This window comes from Montipora capricornis, chromosome 6, assembly GCF_036669925.1.
Source record: "Montipora capricornis isolate CH-2021 chromosome 6, ASM3666992v2, whole genome shotgun sequence".
Lineage (NCBI taxonomy): Eukaryota > Metazoa > Cnidaria > Anthozoa > Scleractinia > Acroporidae > Montipora > Montipora capricornis.
Window position 1 is genome coordinate 24,204,671 of NC_090888.1, and position 20,000 is coordinate 24,224,670.

General features: G+C 38.4%; 1 protein-coding gene across 6 annotated transcripts in view; it reads right to left on the reverse strand.

The window, feature by feature from the left end:
- The window catches only part of LOC138051832 (ATP-binding cassette sub-family C member 4-like), a 59,490-nt gene extending 40,205 nt beyond the window's left edge, over positions 1 to 19,285 (reverse strand). The window contains exons 1-3 of one of the 6 annotated variants that reach the window (XM_068898116.1): positions 18,929 to 19,285; positions 16,536 to 16,712; positions 3,932 to 3,969 (exon numbers count right to left, since the gene is read on the reverse strand). The gene's annotated coding sequence lies outside the window, so the exon portion shown is untranslated. The other 5 variants (XM_068898114.1, XM_068898115.1, XM_068898113.1 and 2 more) reach the window with 5 other exon arrangements.
- Positions 19,286 to 20,000: the final 715 nt, after the last annotated feature.

Consider the following 20,000-nt stretch of genomic DNA (forward strand, 5'->3'; position numbering starts at 1 on the left):
ACGGGTAGTGCATAGCTCTAGACGGCCACACCCGAAATCCACTCCTTGTAATTGAGAGGTTTTTTTTTTATTACGAAAAAAGTTGGGGTCAGCTCCGATACAAATACAGTTTTATCGTTTTCTAAAACAATATTCATTTCTAGCAATTTTTAAAAATGTAAGTAATTAAAACACAAAAATGACCGAAAGATGCGCATTTTTTCCCCTCAAAAAAGGCCTCTTTTAATGAAGGCATATGCGAGAGTCATGTGCCATGACACGACAGGGTGTTATAGTGTAGTTTTGTGCAACGGAGAGACGAGGGCGAAAGATCAGAAACAAATGTGCGGCATTGCGAAAAGCTAAATATACCGTAGAAAACGTACTTTGGACAAACCAACCGATATGGATGTAGCCTGGACGGTATTCATGTGTATCCGTTTGTTACTAGCTGGTACGTTACCTGTTCGTTACTCGTATGTTACTCCTATGTATCCGCATGTACCCAAAGGTTTCAGTATGTTACTCGCATGTTAATCTTGTGTGGTGTTTGGTCAATGACCTGTTGTAAATTAGCCAATCAAACAGCACCTTTTTTTCTTTCACATAAGAGAATTTTGTAATTAATGCGAAAGTAAAGTTTATTACACGCATGAATTGAATTCGAACTGTCAGTGTTTTTTAGCAATCTGAGGCGAGATCGTAAGAGCCTGAAACAAACTAAACAATGGATTGAAGCTTAGCAGACGGAAATTTCTCTTCATACAACATCCAACTGAACTACCCCGTTGGACAATGTTAAAATCCAATTGGTTTCACAGACGTTTTCCCCCGTTGTTCAGGAATGCTAACTGGTGAATTCACACGTGAGAAAATTTTATTATGCGAGGCGTTTGTTTGGCGATGTCATCATCAGCAAGCACAATGAGATTATCAAGCATGTCTGAGCAATTTAATTTGATTAAACGAATTTACTAGCTATGTTACAAGGAGTAATCAGGGATTACTAAGTGCGTTCGAATGTCTGTCACTGAAACTGAGATTGGGAGAACTTTGCGCGATTGAGTGGCATAATTATATTTTGAGGCAGGTTGACGAGGAGTCATTATTCGTTATCTTGTTGTACTTGAAACTAACTGATGCAATTAGAGTTTCTGGGTTTTAAAAGGAGGAATTGATCACAAATGACAAAAAAGTGAGATTACTTGTTCTTCAGGGGACCATTTACTCTTATCTGATAGGACGATCGTCTTGTTTGATTTGTTGTAGCTGGAATATCGAGGTTTCCTGACGCTTTTAAAGTAGTAGTAAACAACTCGCTGATCAGGCTTCGTTGATTATTACATCTACAGCGGGCTTTTTAAGGAACATAATATTGACTTCAGAAAAGGACTGATACTGAATTTACCAAGCTGACTCACGTCTCACCCTCACCTTTATTTTCTCTGATATTTAAATGTGAGTTGCGACTAGAAACATGTAAGCACGAGCAACGGTAGAGAATCAGAATGCCGTTTTTGTCCTTAAGAGGGCGTGCACCTTACAAAATTCAAGTTTTATGACGCATTTCCGTTTTCAGTACACTACCCGACCTCCCAAAAAATCGAAACATTTTCTGCTTAAGGTGATTCCCTAGTATTGCAATGCGCATCCTGTTCTGCGCATAACACAGCGTAGGCCACGTTCGTATTCAGGAATGGCTAAGAGGTTATGGTCAAATTTCACGGCTCAGTTCTATTCTCTTTGTCTCACAAGTCTCAACGGATATTTCTAAACAAAACAATGTTTACATTTAACCATAAAGACTCGTAGCCATGTGTGAATATTGATATATCGATCGTGGCCAAAAACATTTCAAAATGGCGACCTTTCGTGCGGGAAAGCTCGCTAGAAAAAAGAATGGCCGTTTTCAGAGCACAGCAGTAAAGAGCAAAACAAGAAACTTTTTAGACTTCCGCAAAACAAAAGTTGAGTGATAGCCTTGATGATGCTAAAGTGTCAGTCCGACAGTGAAAGTGAAACCGCGCTATCGGGGAGACGTGTTGTCGAGGGGTCGAGCTTGCCTAATTTTATTCTCTTACTCGTCCTCTTTGTGCTGTAAAAAAATTGTAAAAAATTTACGTCAGAAGAAAAAGTTACAGGAAAAAAAGTATTCGTAGCCATAACTCGGGGACACGAAATTGACTCCTCGAAATCACGCACCCGAGGAATATTTGTAGTCAGTGCCTTTTCAAGACGTGTGCCTGTGCCATAAAACAAACATTAAATTATTCCTTTTGAACAATATATTTCAACTGTTTTGTTATTTCAAAAATTACTTCAAAGCTGTGCTTCCTGTTCATGCAAAACGTAGCCTGAACCGATGGAACAAACTTGTCCTTGATACACTATAGATGAAGTCGCTGTGATTAATTGAGTAACTTGAGCAAGTTATATCTCCCAAACGAGCTCGGTGACCTATTTTCTTAATTGCACATTTCGAGTCACCATAATGTAGAGAACAATCGAGAAAAGTTTAAAGAAAATCTTACGACAACTTCTATTACTAAGGAATCACCTTAATGCTCGTGCCCATTCTCTGTGCACTTTGCCGCATCGATGCTGTGTGACATGCATATGAAAGTTGCTTCTAGCATTGGGGCGATAAAGCGCATAAGGCACTTTGTTCCTCAAGCTACTTTGCACCTTATATAGCAAGCTCCTATTCAGGCTCATGTTGATTATCGCAACGTTGTTTGGGGAAATTGTGGGATAACTTTGCAGAATAAAGTACAGAAATTACAAAATAGAGTAGCCCTTGTTTTGACTTATTCTAACTATGAAGCCGATGCTGGTTACTTGTTTGAGCTTCTAGGATGGAGAAATCTATATTACCGGTCTCTGCACGGGTTGGCTCCAGAATACTTATGTTCTAAGTTTGAAAAGCGTCAAACTCATTAGAACTTAAGGGACTCTGAGAACAACCCAACCCATTGCCATGCACAAACTATTATAAAAATAGCTTTAGCTATAGTGGCGCTGTACTTTGGATCAGCCTTCCGCGAGAAGTAAGATCAGCAGAGTCTCTGGGGCAGTTTAGACATTAATCAAACAAGCGTGTTGAGTAAATAGTTTACGTATCGTATTCTTGGAGAGCAGCTATTTTATGACACTTTTATAGGGTTTATTGCTTGGGGGTAGTTCTATTTTGGTTGTTGTAATATAGTATTAGTACTATAACAGCTTAATAATCGGGTGTATTGCTTGATAGGGAATAGTATCTTGTATCCTATTGATTTAATTTCATTACATTCTTATCTTGGCTGATGAATCGTCCCTGAATAAATAAATATTATCTATCTATCTATCTATCTATCTATCTACCTACCTACCTACCTACCTACCTACCTACCTATCTATCTATCTATCTATCTATCTATCTGTCTATCTATCTATCTATCTATCTATCTATCTATGTATCTATCTATCTATCTATCTATCTATCTATCTATCTATAATGTAGTTAGAGATCGCAGCTTTGAATTTATCTACCTCCTCGGCTTCTTCATCCTTCATGATAACGTTTCTCAGCTAAGCTTCGTCATTATCTGGCTCCTGAGGTGGCAAATGTGCTTCTTAATCATCGTCTCTCTCTCCCTCTCTCTCTCTCTCTCTCTCTCTCTCTCTCTCTCTCTCTCTCTCTCTCTCTCTCTCTCTCTCTCTCTCTCTCTGTCTCTGTCTCTCTTCCTCTCTCTCTCTTTTCTTTGCCCTTTTTTCTCACACCGTGTTTGTTTCTTTTCGTTCCAGCTTTCCTCTTTCGACTCCTTTGTCCTGTTTTTCTATTCCACATCCCGCTCGGCTTTTTCTGTCCTTTTTTCTATGTCTCCTGCAGTCTGTCTTGAACTCCGTACCACTGAATTACTTATTCCTCTTCTAGACCACTGAGTGAACGTGTCAAGTTGCTAATTCACACCTTGATAATGGTATTTCTCTGGAATTCTGGACGACAATCTACACAACAATGATAAGTAATTATTTACGCGTGCCCTGCCGACCACCAACAAATGCACTGTATTTGCTTCTTTTGAAACAACTTCACCCCTTAATAATGCTAACCCTAACCCTAATGAGAACACTCTTTAGGCTTAAAATTGAATATTGTAAACTACAGAATTCTTTTGGAGGTTAATCGAGTATATCTGTCGGTGTGAGACTTGCTTGTTTTTTCATCCGCCGTGCTGCACACTTAAAAGCACACTGCACGGAAGAGTATACCTCCTTGTGATTGGGGCATCCTTTATGGGAAATTTTTGTGCACGAGTTATTGCAGTATAGAAACTTTGAGTCGACGTTAACCCTTCTCTTTGATCAAACTGTGAATTTATTAAATTAACCCAGAATGGCCGCTCATGCTACAAATTTAAACTTATGGAAACTGTCACGACTTCTAGCCGATCACGAGCGGTGCACAGAGCGGTGCAAAGAGCAAAAACTACTCATAGTCGTAAATGAAATGCCCTAAACCTGAGTGCGGATACACATTCAAATGGCAAAGACGAACTCCATCTGGAAATGGATTTGTTTGGTGATGCTCTAGAAAAAACTGCAATGGACAAGCTTGAATCCACCAGAAGTCATGATTTTCTGGTAGTAAGCTTTCCCTTGAAAAACTATTAGCCCTAACTTCACTTGGGCGCACAAATTCACCACAAGACAAGCGGTGCACGACCCCTCGTTAGATGAAGTAACCACCTCGACAAAAACGGTGATAGATTGGTATAACTATTGCCAGAAGGTTTGTGCAGACAGAATAATGAAACAACATGCGAGGCCAATAGGCGGTCCTGGTACAACTGTTGAGATTGATAAGTCGATGCTTTCCAAGATGAAGTATTACAAAGGTCGCTACATCGAAGAACAGTGGGTCTTTGGTGGTATTTCCCGCGAAACCAAGCCCTGCTTCCTTGTTCCGGTAGAGCGTAGGGATAAAGAGACACTTTTGCCAATTATCCGCTCTCAAATATTGCCTGGAACACGCGGGATCAGCGACATGTAGAAAGCTTACGATTGCCTAAAAGACGAGGGCTATCATCATCTCACAGTTGACTATCGCCTAAACCTCGTCGACCGGACCCAGACACGCGTGCCCACAAGCAGAGCATTGAAAATACATGGTAGGGAGTAAAACGAAGTATGCCTCGTGCAGGAACATCCGTGGATATGTTTGAAAGCTACCTACAGGAGTGGTTGTGGGGTCAGCAAAATAAAAGTGACCCTTTCGTGAACATCATTGAGCATATCGCTGACTTGAACGATGTGCGATAAAGAGCCCTCTTTATGCACCGCTCGTGATTCGGCGAAAAGAGCCGTGCATTATACAGGAAAGAAAACAAATCTTCACTTTGCAGTGCTTTGGTGAATTGACAAAGAGACGAAGGACAATTTTAAGAACAAAAAGACGGTAGGCATTCAATTTCTGCTAACTTTTATTTGGTCCGTTTGTTTTGTATATGAGAATCTGAACCGTATTTGTACAAAGATTTCTTGAAACTCCACTTCTTTCGCTTATTTTAAAATTGACAAATGGCTAAAATTGTAGGAAAAGTGCAAAAATTAAATGAAAATGTTCGATTTTCCTTATCGCAGTCAGAAATTCTAGCGATTTTTTTGAAGTCCATATAGACTTCACTACAGTCCCAAGGGACGTCTATTGTTATCGCTATTGTTTTCTTGAAACAACAGTATGCAGTAGGGGACCTGTGCGGAAATCTTGCCCGCTAGAGTAAACGAAGACCAAATCTTCAGCTGACAATTCGGAGCAATTGCAGAATACCCCGCAACACCTCACTGCTATTGTATCCCCTAGGCGGCATTCTTTGAAGAACAAGTGGGAATACAATACACCTTATTCTTATTCAATGAAATCCAAATAAGCTTTGGGGTATTCTGCAATTTAGCCGACAATTCAACTAGCAAAGTGTCAATGTAAAGTTCGATGTGACGATTCAACTTGCGAGGTAACAATAGGTTATTTCCGAGTTCATGTCTGCCTCCTCTAAGTGCGAGTCTAAGTGCGAAGTTTTTGTTATGAAACTTAGTTTTCATACAGAGGTAAAGTAGATCTAATTAGACGCCCTATAAAGCGTACACTGGGTTGCCTGTGGTACCTGTTACACCAAAACAGAAGGCATTGAATTGGGTGATATTGAACTGCAGCGTTCCAGTTAATTTTTTCAAGCGGGGGGTCATTAAGACCATTTGAGGGTCACCCACATGTCGCGCCAGCAGAGGCCCTTTGGCTCACACGTTCACACAATTATTTTGTAATGTCCTGTCCCATTTTGAGGTCTTTTAGTTTTTTAAGCTTTGGTAATAAATTCAGTTTAAAGATAACAAAACACGCTCTTGAGTAGAATTTACTCCTTTCTTCTTTAAATAAATACCATTAGTCTGCGAAAAACTAACTGCAAATTGCTCAGACGTACGTTTTCCAGTATGTCTGCATATCTTGCAGTTGCATCAAGAAAACGTTTATTGCACAAACTAAGAAAGGACTGAAGATGTTGTTTCCGCTTTATAATTCCTCTTCTTGTAAGTATGATCTGACTCCAGGTCAAAGCATTGTTTGGCTTTACGTTTGCACCAAAAAGTACCGTAAAAGCCAGGAGTTAACAGAAAAAGACAAGACAGTCTCTGACTTTGATGAACAAATGGAAAGGTCATTATGCTTTGTCAAAAGGAAGAAATTGATCACGTGGTAGGCAACCATAAAGGTGCACGTGATCACCGTGTGTTAACTGAATGAACTACGGGAAAGAATGTTAATCGTTCGTCGTTTTCAAAGTAAAACAACGTACTTTTTAGCCAAGAAACTTCCGTCTTTGGTTTTTTTATTTTATTTTGTCGCAATATTTAACTGCCTATTTACATTTCATCTGTCGGGTCAGGAAGCCTTCTTTGTCGGGTTCCCGAGAAACGTATCTATTTTGACTTCAGGGTGAACTATTCACACAATCGCGAGGTTGAGTGGCCATGTAATTGAAAATCTAAACATCTATGAGATACAACAACAGATTTGCGAATATTCGCAAATCACAATGCTGACAAGCACAAAGCAGAAGAAATGGTTCATAAATATGACGTTTGTCACTATCTTAATGTATTTGGGTTAGTATTGTCACGCAAATGATGTGATTTCGTGACACTCAAAATTCGCAAAAAGCGTGAGTTTCATGTAAACAATCTTCGCACTGGTATGTCGTAGCAATAAATTGGATTAACCAGGAAGTTAAAAAAATGTTGTTGCCTTCCCAAATAAACTTCATTTTACACTACAATGACAAAATCATTTGTTAGAGAGATAAAATTCCTGTCTTCTCCCGTATCACATTTCAAAGCACGTATGCAAATTTGTTAACTCATTTTCACCGCGTCCCGATTCCCGCAAAATTCTTCTTCTTTCAAATATTAGCAAATAGATTATTATTTCTCGTCAAGCGTTGCATCTGTTATGTTAAAATAACCGCTAAAATAAAGATCTTTTAACGATCTATCCGTAGATATTTTGTCATCATTTAATATTCTCTGTCAAAATTTACACAACAATCAAAACACAAAAATAGCAATGCGCGCAGCTAATTTAGTCGTATTTATCTCTTCGTCGAGTTCTCATGCTTAGTTATTGTGAATTTTTTTTTTCTATTCCCCAGCAATCACCCTTTCAGAGAAACCGACCGATCCGCGAATATTTGATGAGTTTTTTTCTTAATGGGATGTCAAAAGGCCAAGTGGATGTTATGCATAATCGGGCAAGTGTGATCCAAATAAATATTTTTTCACAAAATGTTAGCGAATCGTCAAGTATCACCACAGAAGACAAGAACATCATTCTAAAAGCTTATTCTACCCAAAAAGTAGGTTCTGGAGGCAATTTTGAGAGTGGAAATCAAGTTTACGGCAAACGGTAAATACAAACTCACGAGGCATGGTATATTTAATTAAGTTAACACAACAGAAAGACGCTAACCTCATTTTGACACGAAAATGCTTAACAATTGCCATAAAACTATCCAGTTAAGCTCGCATATTATACAACATGATGAATTCATAAAGGTCACCTTTTCCAGCGAAATATTTTTTGAAACAAACAACATATTTGCTATTAGAAGCAAAAATCCCTCCCTATTTCATTACGTGGACAGGGAACTCAATCGTGTCAAATTACCATACGCAATTGCAACAAAATAAAATTCAGGGTCAGACCCTTTCCATGAAGAACCTTTTCCTTGAATAATGAAGCAAAAAATAGACAACAAGCTTTCTTTCAAATAATTCTTGGCTGTCACATTTCCAATTATTATTATTATTATTATTTTTTTTTTTTTACCTGAAGACTGTGCAGAGTTGAGTACAAATAATACAAATAACCAGACAACAGAGATCACAGATCGACTTAAGGTGTTTGATTCCTTCTCTGTCTTTGTTGAACCCATAAGTTTCCAGAGAATTTTTCATTTTGTTTCAGTGTTCTACATAACAGCACACTTGGTAAAATATTAGAAATACAGCTCTCGTCGCTTTTAAGATTCCAGATATTTATTTTTCACCGCCTGTCTTGTTTATCCAATCGACGTTTCACTCTTGAGCTCCATAAGGGTGTATTTTGTTTAAAGATGCATTAAAGCGCCATGTGCTGACGCCGTTGCAGGTTAATTAAATGTTCTCCCGTGTGAACCAGAGAAATATACGCATTACCCCCAGCCCCCTCACTCCTAACAAACTACGCAAAGAAGACTCTACTCACGAAGACACCACTTAGCAGGGGAGTAACAGGCAAGACTTTTACCGACACGGAAAAAGGAAAAAACACTGGAGAAATATTACCAGGAGTAATTACCATCACAAAAACTTCGCACTTTGACTCACTTTGAAGAGGAGGCAGACATGAACTCGGAAATGGGCCATTCAACCCCGATGACAAAATGCAACATTCAAGAACAGACTGGGTCCGACTGGGCCGAAAAATTCCATATGTTTTACATACCCGGTAACGTTATACATGAGGACAATAGCTGTACATAAATTTCATATGCTTAGAAAACATGGTCGCTGCGGCTAACGAACCTTGCGACAACCTGCTGCATGAAACCTCTACTAGTTTATCTCTCAGTTGAGCAGTTTAACTGACATATCAGAAAAACGTAAAAAAAAAATCGATGGTTTAATTCTAAGATTAGGTAAAATATCTGAGTCGTTCCCTCGTCATCTTTGACAACCCTGAAACAGGCTAAATCGCTCACTTGACCTAATTGATTAGAGTGTAATGTGAAGTGCTAGTTTTGTACCCCATATGAACCATGTGAGCGTTAGCCCTACTAATGGAAATGGGGCCCACACAAGGACAGAGAAAAACTCTGACCAGGGTGGGAATTAAACCAAAGACCTTCGGGTTAGATCACCGCTGGGGTACAAAACTAGCACTCCACATTACACTCTAATCAGTTACGTCCGTTGAAATATAAAGTACACGGCCAACGTTTGCAAAAACGTAACACTTCCTTGTAAATCATTCACTTGATTGGTGAAGCCATTAAATCCATGTCAAGGAAGGCTGTTTCTGCCAAGGCTTTTATTTATTTATGTGTTTATTGATTTATCTTGATCTTCATCAAATGTACATATCAATTATAACAGAACAAACTATGGAAATATTTCTCTGAAATATCAAGGAGCAAAAGTATGGAATAATTTACCAGCTGAAATATCAAGGAGCAAAAAGTATGGAATAATTTATCAGCTGATTAAAGGAATCAACTTCATATAGAAAATGTAAAAAGTCGTTGAAAACATATATTTCCCATGAGGTATTTTAAGTGGACCTTAAAATAGAAATACACAGCGCAAAGTTTATAAAAATAGATACCATATATTGTTCTATACTGTGATTGTATCATTTGCATTGCAGTCTATCTTGACGCCCAACTTGAAACAAATTACTGTTTAATGCATTATGGAGGAGACCCTACTTGTAAAAGCTCAAAAGAGGGTTTATTGGAAAATCAGGAGCGAGGATCGAGGATCGGGGATCGCGGATCGAGGATCGAGGATCACGGATCGAGAATCGATCATAACCTGAACTAGAGCTTTTTTTAAAATATAAAAGAAGAACAATAACAAGTCTGGAAATTAATTGTGTGCACAGAAATTAAGACAATAATATGATCCGTAGATTCACTTTAAAATTTAACTCATTTTACATTGTACCATAACTGCCTCAAAGGGGTAAATGTCAGTGCTATAAAAAGAGCCCTTCCAGCACCCCAATTGTTTAATGGATATTTCTTTCTTTCTTCATCGATCAAAATTAAACAAAAAAAAAGTGCTTTCAGGGCTTTGAGTGTCCTGAACACATATTGAAAATAGAAAGTGCCTGACACTAAAATTTGAACAATTTAAGAGCAATCAAACAGTAAAAATTCTGTAAAGCCCTGCTCCATCTTATTTTCTTTTGTAATAAACCCCCCTCCGCCCTAAATTAAGTGGCGAGAAAGTAACATTTTCGAAAACAGAAAAGAAAAACTAACGTTCTGAAAGTTATAGTCGTTGCTTGCGTTGTCAGTTTCGTTATCTAAATCTGTAGGACATTATGAAAAACAAATCAATTAGTGGATTACAGGTATCGGAAATTCCTTCGTGATCTAGAACGTTGATGTAAATTTCAATATATTTTTGATAGCGTGGGATTTTTGCAGTGGTTGAGAGCACCAGAGTTAAGACTGCACCAAGCAAGATTGTGAGTATTAAATAAACCTAAAATATTCCACCTTGTGACTTTTGGAGAACACTGCTTCAAATGCAGAGTCCTAGAAAGTGTGAAGTAATGCGATACATCTCTTCGAACAGTCAATCGGGGTGTCTCGAAAACGAAGACCCTTAGACCCAGAAAACTCAGAAACGAACGAAGTACATGGAGGCCCAAAACCCTAAATTTACCTAACCCTAGGCCTAACTAGGCATAAAGTTGGTTTTAGGCCAAGGGTTAGCCAAATTGAGGGTTTGGGGGTACTGGATTCGTTTCCGAGTTTTCGAGTTTTCGGGGTCAGTATTAGGGTCTTCGTTTTCGAGATACCCCAGTCAATCCTGTGTTTTTTCCATGTGAACGCGGTGAAAATGTTTACTCCAGGCGACTGATCCCGAACCAAAGAAAACCTGTTTCCTGCGTTTGTGGGCTTGTTTTCTAGACAGACTGGAAAAAAAACTGAGCAGCCGAAGACTTTTTATAACTTCTCTTGAAAAAGAAAAAGAAAAAGAAAACGAAAAAAGAAAAAATACGATGAACTCGGGGAAATAGCCACGAACACCAATAAGTATAATTTTGTGTAGTTGTTTTATTTAGGTGTGAAAATAAAAGGTTTCGAATTGTTCGCGTTTTGATGTTTACGGTTGTTGCTTAATGAAATCATTTTCTTTACTTTCTTCTATAGAAAAATTCATTGCCTAATTACTGAATTCCACGGTAAATTTTACGCTAAAAACCGATATCGCATGAATCACGAAGCGATGAGTGCGATATCGGTTTTTCGAGTGAAATTTACTTTGGAATTCACCAGTTTGGCAATGAATTTTTCTTGAACGGCATTAATTTTACAATAAAACAAGCACACCCTAAGCGAGCGAATGGAAAAGGAAAAAAGCCATTTCAGAGTTGACTGTCAATAGCCGGTGAATAGGAATCGCGCTAAAATTAGAAGCCATAAAAAAACTTTGTCAGTTCAAGGTCAGAAGAGAGTTTTAGTGATGTACTTTATCTCTAACACTAAATTGCGTTTAGGTGCTTTAAACAAACTTCTGAAAACACAAGTTGGTGAAATTTCCCCCTAATTTTACGAGAACTCATCGAGATTATGAACCAGAGCGTCGCACCGGAATCGCGAGGTCACGGGTTCAAACCCCGTTGAAGTCCTGAATTTTTCAGGCTTCTCTTCGCAATTGCAAAAATTGCGTTCATAACTGCGAAGATCATAGCCTCACTTGATTTCATATCCGCAGTTCATATATGATTCATTTCATATACCATTTTCATCATTGATTCATTCCTCACGGGACCATTAGAACCTACAAATGACCAGCTCCCAACGTCAGTGGCTTCATAGCTCAGTTGGTTAGAGCGACCCACCGGAATCGCGAGGTCACGGGTTCAAACCCCGTTGAAGCCCTGAAGTCCTAACCCTAACCTTTTTCAGGCTTCTCTACGCAATTGCAAAAATTGCGTTCATAACTGCGAAGATCATAGCTTCACTTGATGGAATAGACTTAATTAAGGTGGCTTACTACAGTCTGCCGAAGAAAAAGATAAAGGTTTTGGAATCTGTGAAATTAAAGCAACAGGATATCTCTTCTGAAGTGTTAGTCACTGCAAGTGATGTAAAATGTAATTTTACTGAACAAATAAATGCAAATCAGGGAAAATGCTGAACATAGTGATCAAGCTCCTGGAGGGGGGACTGGAAACTAGACACTTCTAAGGATTTTTTCTCGAAAACCAGCCGTACAACCCCACCTCAAAATTTCAGGATTTCCGAAAGCGAAATGTAGAGAAATAAATAGTTAAATCTGCCAGACAGGTTTTTCACAAATGACAAAAACGTCGATTTTCGTCTATTTTAATAATAACTGAAAAACCGTCTGATAGAACAGAAACAGATAACCGTGTTGCTTGTAGCTTTTCCTAAGCTCTGAACAGAGGGTCTCATTGGGGTTAAGCGTGTGGCGTGAAACGTCCAAAAAATTAACCGTGTACCGTGTTTGCTTCACCCCCATTGAGACCCTCTTGTACGGCTAGGTTTTGAGAAAAAGGCCTTTGAAATATTTAGTTTCCAGTCCCCCTCCAGGAAGTCCGTCACTATATTAAGCGTTTTCCACTGATTTGTATTTATTTGTCAGGTAAAATTACATTTTACATCAATTGTTGTGACCAACACTGCACAAGAGACATCATTTTGCTTTAATTTCACAGATTTCAAAATTTTGATATTTTTTCTTCGGATAACTGTAGTAATCCACCTTAATCACGAAATTGTTTAATTCCCTAGGTTCTTTGTGAACTCCGGCTGTTTTCAAATTGTCCTATCTTAAGATTAGATTATTTCCTACCTGATACTAAAAGACCGTACGGTATCCAGATGTTTCGCCCGAAACCCTGTTCACCCGGAACTACAGATGATTCGCCCGATGATATTGAATTGACTTAAATTGGTACACAACACTCCTAACGTGAAACCAATAAATTATGGAGAATTAAAGATTAACTAGCATGCAAACAGGCTCTTCTTTGTTCAACGGGTAAGGCGAGGTTAGACGCAAACTTTTCATAATCATTTTCGATAACAACATGACTTTGTACAGTTATGCAAATGTCCTCAAATAAATTGAAAATATCCTGCAAAGGTTGGTCAAGACAACGTGAACATAGGCGTTGTTGCTTGCAATATTTCGGCTGGCCAACACCAGCCTTCTTCAGGTTTATTGAATGGATAAATGCTAGTAACAAGATCTTTATATTTACCGGAAATGACATAAAAATGCTACGTGATGTGTTATGAAAACGGAAATGCATAAAAAGAGGAGAGAGAATAATACATGATAACAAGATGAAAAAACAAAAGAAAATTAAAAGGTAGCTAAACTAAATTACATTTCATCTCTTCTGTTAAGGCCTGCAGGCTCCAGTGTTTTTCCTCTGTGTATGAGGAATGCCTCACGAGCCTTTCTGATGGAGTCACGACTAGTGTGTAGTTGTTCGAGCGGTATAAGGATCATGTGATCCTCCGCGTGACCACTGGTCAGGAAGTGTCGTGAAACCGCAGTGGGGGTATAACTACAAAAGGGGCTTATAATAGGTCGCCTATGTTCATTAAAGCGGTCTTTAAGACGACGTTTGGTCTCTCCGATGTACTGAAGATTACATTTAGTGCACTGAATCATGTAAATTACATTAGGGGTTTCACAAGTAATTTGTGATTTGATTTTGAAGGTTTGTCCAGTACTATAAAAAGTATATTGATTACGGCCATCCTCAATAAAAGGACAGGCGGTGCAACTAGTTTTATTGCACCGAAACGAGCCGGATGGAGACCCAGATTGGTCGGTGTAAGTAGGTTCCGGCAATTTAGCTCTAACTAGAATGTCACTAATGTTTTTACAACGCCGGTAGGCTACTAAAGGGAGATTAGTAAAAACATTTTTACAGCGATCAGATGAATAAAGCACGTTTGAGTGTTTGTGAATTATACGGGATATGTTAGGTAAAGCGGGGTTATAGGTAATGACGAACGGAACAGTATCTGTCTGTTGTTTAGGTTTGGGTTTAAGAGCGTCGTTCCGGGAAATGTCAGAAGCACGTCGTATCTGGGTTTTAAGGAAATTAAGTTCGTAACCTCGGTTGACGAGGTAGTCCATAAGTTCCTTACAGCGTATAATTCACAAACACTCAAACGTGCTTTATTCATCTGGTCGCTGTAAAAATGTTTTTACTAATCTCCCTTTAGTAGCCTACCGGCGTTGTAAAAACATTAGTGACATTCTAGTTAGAGCTAAATTGCCGGAACCTACTTACACCGACCAATCTGGGTCTCCATCCGGCTCGTTTCGGTGCAATAAAACTAGTTGCACCGCCTGTCCTTTTATTGAGGATGGCCGTAATCAATATACTTTTTATAGTACTGGACAAACCTTCAAAATCAAATCACAAATTACTTGTGAAACCCCTAATGTAATTTACATGATTCAGTGCACTAAATGTAATCTTCAGTACATCGGAGAGACCAAACGTCGTCTTAAAGACCGCTTTAATGAACATAGGCGACCTATTATAAGCCCCTTTTGTAGTTATACCCCCACTGCGGTTTCACGACACTTCCTGACCAGTGGTCACGCGGAGGATCACATGATCCTTATACCGCTCGAACAACTACACACTAGTCGTGACTCCATCAGAAAGGCTCGTGAGGCATTCCTCATACACAGAGGAAAAACACTGGAGCCTGCAGGCCTTAACAGAAGAGATGAAATGTAATTTAGTTTAGCTACCTTTTAATTTTCTTTTGTTTTTTCATCTTGTTATCATGTATTATTCTCTCTCCTCTTTTTTATGCATTTCCGTTTTTATAACACATCACGTAGCATTTTTATGTCATTTCCGGTAAATATAAAGATCTTGTTACTAGCATTTATCCATTCAATAAACCTGAAGAAGGCTGGTGTTGGCCAGCCGAAATATTGCAAGCAACAACGCCTATGTTCACGTTGTCTTGACCAACCTTTGCAGGATATTTTCTATTTTAAAGTTTTTTATGGTGTGGTCACGATCTATTTTGATCCAACGTAGAGCAAGTTTTGATCGTACACGGTTTTTGCAGTGGTTTAATCCTTAAAAAGTCAAATAAATTATTAATCAAAGAAACGTAAACAAAATCTTATCACAGTCGCCTTTGTTTCCCAAACCATAGTTTGAGAATTTAGTTTCCCAAATAGACACAACATCGTAACGGAACTATTCTGTAAAACTCGTAACTATTTCTCCGCCTCGGTGTAATAAGGCCGCCAAATTAAAAGGGAGCCTGGCCACTAGTTATCATGCGTTTTGTGTCGGAGTGCACTTCACCATTCTTCTCTCTCCTGGTCGAGTCGATACCCGAAAAAGTTGTGCAATGGTGGATATTTTCAGAAGGAAAGATAACTGTTCCAACTTAATTTCAAAAGACAGACGTCCACGACGTTAAAGGGGCTAGGTCACGCTATTTTAGGTAATTTTCTTTAATTTTGTATATTATGAACTCTAAACGACAAATTGGCAGAGCAAAATTCAAGATTTCATTTGCCAAATCACGGCCACATAACAACTGAGAATGATTTTCCAGCTTTGTAAATGACATTTTGATATAGACTGTTATAAATTTGCAAAAGGTGGGCCGACGTTTTTCAAATTTACCCAAATTCAATCCATTTCAATCCTCTCCAGTTTTGTCCATCCATGTCCCTTCTTGGCTTTCCTGTGTTTTGTTAGAGTTCTTCTATACTTTTGAACAACTATTTTGATATTTTAGTTAATTCTATGACCATTCGATCAGTGCTGAAATTGCCTAAAACTACGTAATCTCGCCCATTTAAGTAAAAGGGTTCGGAGCAAAGTCAGCAGAATCAAATTTAAGAGCTCGAGGTTGAGCGTTCCTTGACATGGAATTAATGGTTCAGTCATGGGCTCCTGCTCCTTAGCCTGTTTCAGGAAGTTGACAAGACACTCAGATATTCTGGCTAATCTCAGAATTAAACCATCGATTTTTGTTTCATATTTTTCTGATATGTCAGTTAAACTGCCCAATCTTCAATTGCTATAGTCTGCTCAACTGAGAGAAAAACTAGCAGAGGTTTCATGCCGCAGGTTGTCGTAGGGTTCGTTAGCTGCAGCGGATATCTACTCTGAGCATATGAAATTTACGTACATTTGTTGTCCTCATGTCTGACTTTTCAGGGTATGTAAAACACATGGAATATTTCGACCCATTCGGACCAATTGTTACCTCGTGAGTTGAACTGTCACATCAAACTTGAACTTTACATTGTCACTTTGCATGTTGAATTGTCAGCTGAAGTTTTGGTCTTCGCTTACTCAAGCGTCCATCATGATATTGCATTGTCAACACGAATGTTTAATTGTAAACTTGAATGTTGAATCACGAATGTCGAATCGTAAAGATCTGAAACATGAATGTTGAATGCTGAGGTTGAATGTTGAATTGTGAAATCTCACATTGTCCACAGGAATTTTGAAGCGTAAGCTTGAATACTACATTGTAAACAAGAATGTTGAATCGTAAAGTTGAATGTTGAATTATGATTTTGAATTTTGGGGGAGACATAACGCCATAATTCCACGCACGAACCGTCGTTAAATTACCGTAAGCATAATTAAACGTCTCTATGTAGCACTTCTACCATTTAGAAAAACTAGTTTCCTTATTTCTTGCGGAAGTTTTTTATGCAAAGTGATGAAGACCCACAAAATTCTGTATCACACACGATGCTTTTGTTGACGTCATCAGCCTGCACAATGGGATTATTGAATTTACCACCGAAGTTAGAAAGATATTTGACAATCACCGCGACGTGACGCGGAACATAAGATCAGCCAAAACGACCGTGCCAGGAAAGAAGGAAGGTTAAAAGCACGACCCCGGATAAAAATAATTACTGTAATTATACAAAGCTATCGCTTTGATGATCCATACGATGTTTTTGAAATTCATATTTAATCAATACATGTTTCGGATGAAACATCATCCATCGTCAGTTGACAAATGAGAAATAAACTAAAGTTGAGCAATAAATAGTGTAACAAAGTGAGATATAACATGAATAATTAAGGATGAAGGCGAGAACAGAATAAAAACACCCAACCACGAAACAAAACAGAAAAAACCAAACTGTTTAGGCTAAGAAAAGAAACTAATTAGTATGAAAGGGATAAATTAAGATGTTTGACTTGGGAATTTAGAGATGGCTGCTCCCAAAGGATATGCATGGCTTCTTTGATTTTCAATTGGAAAGCGCAGTCGGTAACATGATGACAGAATAAGGCAGTTTCAACTTGTCTCATTTTGGAAACGATGAGGACCCGGAAAAGCATGATACTCTTTTTCTAATATCTAGTCGACGAAACGATTATAAGTCCTGCAGAAAATCATAAAGTGGTCGTTAACAGAGATCGATAACTGTAGTTCTTTTAAAAAATTACCCTGATTGCCATAATACTGGTGACGTCCTTGTTTTATAGATTTTACGAAAATATTGCTTGGCTTCTTCTTCCGGATCCTTGTGAAAATTCAAGAGTAACAAAGCTAACATCGAGAAAGAAAAATCCCTCTCTATCGCAGCGTCTACTGTTCGTTTTAATTTGTCGCCAAAGCATTCGTGTATTCTGAACTGAGATTTTAGGAGGTTCAGTTAAGAAACTGGAAGACGGCCATGACAACCGGACAACGCCAGAAAACAATAAGTGGAAAACTAATGGTGCTGTACGTGTAGCACGTGCTTCAGCACATGCGGAACTCTGCATATCAACGACGTCAATTCACCAAATTTGAGGTGAGCTTACAAATGTGAAACTTTCATTCGATTCCCTATTTTTTTCCCTGAAACCGCTCAGAGCAATTTATTTTTAGGATACTTAGTTCGCTTTTTGCGACATGAACGAGAACTACTTATGATAGAGCAAAGTCTTATTTTTATTTGAGGTTTTTTGTCGACCTCCCGGTCGTATATACGGTCCCGCTTATCATATATCCATCGAAATAAAGTTAAATATTTCGCACTTTGATGAAACCAAAAAACAAACCGGCTACCATTCATTCCCACGCCGTGTTAGCAAAATCCTCTTTTCAATCACACTGAAGAAATGTCACATTGCCATTGATTTGTGTAAAAGCGCTTGATTTTTTTTTCTTTTTGCTGTAAAATAGAGGAACTCTAGGCATAATTTTTAAGGTGTCATTCTGAACTTTTTAATTTTTCGAAAAATTTAAGGTAGCCCTGAATTGGCTGCCAAGAATTTTTTAAAACTTTGCCAATAGCTCTATCTCAGATACAATTAAAAAATGGGGGTCACCGAGTTGAGATATAAGCAAGTAGAGACGGAATATAGGGTGCTCATGTTTTGTTTTTAAGCAATAATTAGTGTTTCATATTGTGCCATAATATTGCTGTTACGTGATACAGTGCTGTCGTGACAACGCTTTTAATAGAAAGGTCCTTAAAAGTAGTGAAACTGGTTCCAGCGATCTTAAAATTAAATCTGCTTTCGTATATTAGATTCATCATTCTCCCTTCTTCTAACGGTTATTGCTACCGATGAACTGAAAAAGGCCGAGACCTACAACGGATTATACTCCGTTGTTTTTATAAATTGAAAGCTTACCTTCCTTGGCGATGAAGTGTTGGTAGCTTACAGGTTTTGAAATCCAACTGATTCTCCTATAAGTTGAGCAACAAATCACTTACTGGGCCGTCGACGCAATCTATTCAAAACTGATCGACGCCGTTGACTTTGTATGGATTGCATCAGCGCCCCGGGAAGTAAATGCTATTGGCCTCTGAGTTGCGTCTATCAAGTGATATTAAAGGCCACATCGGGTTATGTTAATCAGATCATGAAAAGATGCCTTTGAATAGTTGAAAGCTAGTGTGAAGACATACCTTGCTTGGATACTTTTCATCAGACAACCACAACCAAAAGAAGAAAAACTGGAAAATGAGTAATTTCTGATTCTAAGCTTTTAATAAATGTGTTAACGAGAAGATGAATTATTGACTCGCGTCAGTTTAATTTTATATTTTTTGAATTGCTGGTACAAAAAGATGCAATTACGTAAAGAATTGATAGCTTCACTGTCATCAAACAAAACCAAAACCAAGCGCCTCTGTTAATACCTTTGGCCTGGCGCTGACTGTTGAAAAAAATTCGTACCGCCTTAAATACTGTAAATATAATACTAATGGTGACCAATTCGTTAACAACTTAAAACAGGGGCTCCCAATGTCAATTTTCGGAAAATATCTGTTCGGAAGACGATTTGAGATCTAGAGTTTTCGGAACATTTGTTGTAAAATTTCTTGCTTGCCTGCCTGTCCTATTGAAGATTTTCGAACATCTAAAAAATGCTATAATTGCCCATTTTTAACGGATTGTTAAGCCCTGGCCAAACTATCGAACAAAGTTGGATTGAAGGCTCCAACTTTGCTCGATCCAACATTGTTCGACAGTTTGGCCGCCCATGTTGGAAGATGTTCGTCCAACATTTTTTGCTTGATCAAATGTTGGATAGAGTTTGCTTTTGATCAAACATTACAACCAACAATTCTGTTTGACACAGCAATGTTGTAGTGTTTTGCCGCTCTTCCAACAAAGTTGTGTCCTGAATCGAGTCTCGTTCGTATTGCTAGCCAATCACGAATCGCTATCTTATTTTCAAGCCAAGGCTTCTTGCATC